This window comes from Scomber scombrus, chromosome 3 (genome assembly GCF_963691925.1).
Source record: "Scomber scombrus chromosome 3, fScoSco1.1, whole genome shotgun sequence".
Classification (NCBI taxonomy): Eukaryota; Metazoa; Chordata; class Actinopteri; order Scombriformes; family Scombridae; genus Scomber; species Scomber scombrus.
In genome coordinates, this window is record NC_084972.1 from 26,789,189 (window position 1) to 26,795,188 (window position 6,000).

The following is a 6,000-nucleotide window of genomic DNA, read 5'->3' on the forward strand; positions in this document are numbered from 1 at the left end:
TTCAGCCAGTTGTTTTGTGTAAACTGCGGGCCTCTTAATTGCCCAATAGAGGGCAGAAGCTGGTATTCTCCATTTAAAGCATGCAAGGAGTCAGAAAAAATACTGGTAGCAAGTCTTAGCATGCTCTTGTTGTGAGCTACTTGAAAGGAGTGCGCCACAGGTTGGCCAATAATCTTCGCACAAATTTGGATTTGGCTATGCAGTTTAGTTTTAAGTTTCACAGATAGACTGCGGGGCCAGGCTGTACTGTGCTTTAAATAACCATTTTTTAAAAAACAGAAACATAATCTAGCTCCAAAAGAACTGAGTCTACAAAGAAAGTCCATGCATTGCTGAATCTCCTTACAAATGTTAGTCCATGATAGGGTGGCATCTTTTATAACTGACACAGCTGACAATGAGAAGGAAGGCCAAAAAGACTTTTTAGTGTTGATAATAAGAACACTTTTGTCTAACCAATTAATTAGTCAATCAACATTACATTATAAGTTGACAATAACAAAAAAAAAATCAAACATTGCCAGCTGTATGCTTTAAACATAACTTTTGAGCGAACAAACATGTGACTGTCTGGTTATAGGACAATCTTTCTCGGTCACCACAAAAAGAAACTGATTACACTCACTGGAAGTGCATTCAGCAAGGTACATTGTACAATAAGATAACAATGTATAATGTTATTTGTGTACATTTTGTTATATAATAGAATCATGATGAACATCTTTCAGGTCCTCTCCTGTATCCTAAACATTCCTTACAACAACAACAACAACAACAACAACTGCCACCCTCGGACCCAGTGCAAGAATGAACTATGAATACTGTTGTGTCTCATTGCTCCTTAGTTATTTTGGGTAGTTTTATGGGTATGGGTATGAATGTGTATGTGGTCATGGGTATGGGTGAGATGTGCTTGGCTCGTGCGTGTGTGCATGTGTACATATCTTATATCTTTTTTTTCTTTCTTTTTTTTTGTTAATGCTGCATTGGACTGCTCAAACTGACTTTCGTTATACTTGCAGTGACATTTATCTAGCTTACTGAGATGTGACCTTACATAGCTAGATAGCAGGAAACAGTTCGGGTATCCTCCCTGTTTCAATGTATTTTCCATTCACTGAGATCACCAGCAACGATGCTTCCTCCTCTTCCAAACCTTGTTTTTCCACTGCTGAACTACAGTATCACACCCATTCTGACTCATGTTATATCGTCACTGTCAGAAGACCATAACAACCTTTTATCTCTTAAACATCAGGTTTGTGTGTGACGTGTTTTCAAATGTAAATAATGGACTTTGAAAATGGTTTCATTGACTCAAAGCACTATAGATTTTTTATGTAGTCTTTCAGTTCAACATTAAATTGTGAAAATCACCATAACCTGATTTTTTTTTTTTAATTCACATAACAGCAATATATTACTTATCACCTACTGGATTTCCAGTAAACTTCCCATGTCCCTTTCCTGTTCCTGGACAAGGACACCATGATGATTTATCCTAATGTGGGAATTCATTTTGTGCTTTCATTACACATTTTCAAACATGATGACCACATTCATTTTAAACTTTTGAGAGGTTAACAAGACTTATCTAAACGTTGATACTGTTACGCTTAAAGTGATACACACCATAAATTGACAATAAAATCGGTTACTACAACATATCAGGTTGAGAGGTTGTTTTTTTTACATGTATACATACAAGCCCTTACAACACATGTCAATCAATTAATCTTTATTTATACAGCGCCAAATCACAACAAGACATCTCAAGACACCATACTCTTTAATTTAAAGAGACACAACATTCCCACATGAGCGAGCACTTGGTGACAGTGGAAAGGAAAACTCCCTTTTAACGGGAAGAAACCTCAAGCAGAACTGGGCTCTAAGTGGACGGCCTTGTCTGCCTTGACCGGTTGGGGTTGAGAGGGAGAAAGAGAGAGAGAAGGGCGGGGGGGTAAAGAGGAGACCGGAGAGAAGACTATATATACACGATACATAAACATGTCTTTGCATCTTTTATGCATATATGAAGTTTCCCATTACGCATTTGTATGCATAAATACACATATTAATTAAATGTACTTACTGTTTATATACACAGGAATGAATATTACATATAGTAATAAAATAATTGACTTTGACATAACAGTAAAACTACTATGCCTAGACTATACTATGATATTGCTGAATGAACACTTGATGAGGGTATAGATGAACTGGCAAGCAAGCCCAGATAATCAAAAGATTTCAATCAATAAAATAACACAGAGGAAATGTTTTAACCTTCTGCTGAACTGTGCAACATCTTATGTAATGCTTGATTTTCCTCTTTGATGTGTTGCAAGCTTGTCAGCATATTACACTCTCTACATTTTTTTTGGGGTGTTTTTGTTTATTGACCATAAATTGTCTTTTTCATGGATTGCCTTCATTTATGGACAAGAATACATGAATTAGTGATCAAAGTACATACTGAGAGACTGTACTTGTCAGTTGTCTAAGAGCTTAGAGGAATCTTGTTGACATGAGTTGTTGACATGACCCCTGCATGAGCTGTGAGTGTTAGCGTTTTTTGCTCTTTCTGGAAAACAGTTTAAAGATCATTTTGACTTGACTATATACTCATTCATAGAGAGTTATAGAAGATTAACTGGAAGTGTCACAGAGTTGGATAAATTAAAAATCATTACACTGTCCACAATCTGTCATTCTCCTTTTTGGAAGTTTTGAATTAAATGTAATGCATACTGTAGGTGGTTTCTATTAAGTTAATTCAGATGAAAAAGCCATGATCAGTCTTTTTACTGTGTTAGGGCACAAAGAGGGGGAATTCCCCCCGATAAAGAGCACTGTAGGACAGTTTCCAGTTCATCCTGTTCACATTGTGGAACGCACATCTCACCACAGAGGAAGCGACACAATTTTACACAAGGTAAACAAAAAAGGAATTCCTTCTTACACACACACACACACACACACACACACACACACACACACACACACACACACACACACACACACACACACACACACACACACACAGTCTAACTCATGTCTCTGTAGCACTGCAGCGTCATCCTGGCAGCCGGACTGGAATAAATACTGGAGCACACATAGCTATGTTTGTGATTGACATATTTTCACAAAATCACGTACATGTTTACGCATAATGTGGTAAGCATGGTGAGAGTCGTGATGGCATAACAGATTTTGCTGTGGGAAAAAAAGGAATATAAAAGGAACACCCTTGTCTGTAATAGACTTGACACTCCTCTTTAACTTGTTCTCGTGAGTAGAGCGGATGAAGATATTTAAGCTTATGACAAACAAGACTTAAACGGTTCCCACTGAGGCCTCAGTATTAGACCAGAAACAGATGTTAAGTGTGAATACCTTACCATCAGGGTGGCGATGAGTAAGTAAAGTAATGTTTATGTGCTCTTAATAGCACTGCTCTAAATGTAAACACCTTCAACAATGGACCGTTAGTTTTAGTTGAACAGCCGACACACACTTTTATAATGTGGACCTTTATAGTATCACACAACTGATACAAACACATGTATGATCTAAACAAAATAATTAGATCAGCAACATAATAACCAGTTTTGATTATACAGACTGATAATGATTTTAACTTTTGCTTAACAATGGCCACTTGTTCACACAGAATAATGGCAAATGTAAGAGAACACTAACACAAAGTAGAGAAGGGTTAAAACATCAACAAACCCATTAATGTCTGTTATACAGCAGTACTTATCTTAAATTTGTTAACATTACCTACCATTAGCCACCATAACTCAATGGTTTTACCAGACCAAGGCTGTAGCAGCACTGAATGTGTAAAGAGAATGAATGTGCTATTTCTTCTTTCAAAAGTATCCCATTTCTATAGCTACAGTGCTTCTAAATCACCATGTTTACAATAATAAAACTATCAGCCCTCCACCCACATCTGCTGAGGTTAAGTGGAAAGTTTGAATCTAACTTTGTGTAACCAAAGATACCAGTCACACTTACCACATCACATTGAGACAGACATGCCAAGTCAGTGCAAGACTACGTAAATCAGAAATTGATGATTTCATGTCATGCTCGATTGAGGCACTCCCTGTGACTCACATTTACTCTTACGTGGGAGATCATCTAAGAGTTTTTACAAATGGATTTGTTCCTGTTTTCTATTGGTATGGTAACACACCGTGCTATGATTAAATTCTTAACAGTTTGCCAGTTTGATGAAGATAAGGTCACGCTGGGGGAGGAGATTCTCTCCCTTTCGAGGTTAGCCGCTCAGTATTTTAAGCTTTTACAATTTATAAGCTTTGATGTAGCAAGCTGTTTGAGAATTTCAGCAGGCAGTGTAATCATTAGAAAGCTGTGGTGGATGACATTACTTAGCCGTTAACCCTGTTTTGGGCACTGTTGCTCTCTTATAAGAAAAAAAAAGATATATTAGAGGGGACAAGGAGACTGGTAAGAGTGTCTCTTGAGTGTCAAATGAGACTTAAAGTGTGACAGCTCATCTGGAAGTCATTGCTCTTACAGTAGAAAGGCAAAAGGCTCAAAATAGCTGAAATAGCAGCATGACTCAGCTGGTGCTGCTCTTTTTTTAAATTTTTGGTCATTTCAACATATTATTAAAGATAATTAGTCTTAATTAATACATAAAACAAAGAAAAAGGCTGACATTGGCATTGTTTGTAGGTGGTTTGCAATGAAAGCAAAGTTAAATGTAGGTGGAATTGCAAAAGGTGTATTATATTTTATTAATGTATTGGAGAAAGGGCTCATTTCCCTTGCAATAAGGGTATACAAAAGCAGACCAGGTGCACATACCTAAGCAGAAAGACACATAATTTAATGGAATAGCTGAGGGGGAAAAACAAGTAACAAGGAGACATTAACAAGATATATCAAACCCTAATTGGTTAGTTGGTTACACTTCAATCTGCCTTTATTTAACTCCAACCTATATCCAGGTTATACCATTTTAAAAAGGCTAAAAATGCATAAAATAACATGATTACAGAGCATGAAAAATTGTTTTAAAATCTGAGTAATATTCACGTCATGGACAAGTTTAGTATCAATCTGGAGTCACAATTCTATAAACTAAAATAAATCTTAATGCATTAAAACTAGACTACATACATTCATAATCAATTCTCCTATTAACCTTCTGTTAACCTTGACACTGTGGGTTAATCATTCATGAATTTAAATTAAACATTTTCACTCATTTATTCAAAAAGACAACTGTGTTAATGTGAATGTCAACCATGCGACACATGAAGGGTAATAAGGTTGACATTTATGAGCTTGATGTTTTAGGCTAATATTGGTCCTTACTCTCTGTCCTTTCTGCGTGTAATGGAGCATGAGAGCATCAGGCAGCCGTGAATTAAAGGATTACATGCTATAATTAAATTTAATTTAAAGCTCAAAAACTCAAAAGCATTGCTTCTGAACTCGGGGGTGGGAGAAGTGACGGGTTATAATTAGAAATGGTTCAGACAACTTACTTAATGTGACTCTTAAAAACTGACTGAGGTGACATAGTTGATAATTAAAGGATGCAAAACATTTTCAACACAATGATCATTAATGTAGTAATGACAAAGAACCTCTTTTTTTACAAATGAATAAATATTCAGAGTAACATTGTTAGTCAAAATGATTTCCTATAAATGAAGCTTAATAAACAAAACACTGCCCAACATTAAGAAACTCACACATATTACCTCCTGTAGCTACAATGTATGTTGAAATGTATGTTAATCTAACATTTTGCACTATTTCTCTCTTTCAGTTGATGAAATACCTTGCATAACTCTGGTAGGGTTGCACTGGGCGATACCACAACATCTGGACTGCTGAGGTATTTGAGTAAAAAAATCGTTCTTTATCACCTGTTTTGATCATTGTAGCTGGAATTTCCCCTCACTCGACTAACATAAATGAGATTTCTTTAAAAAAGCAAACATC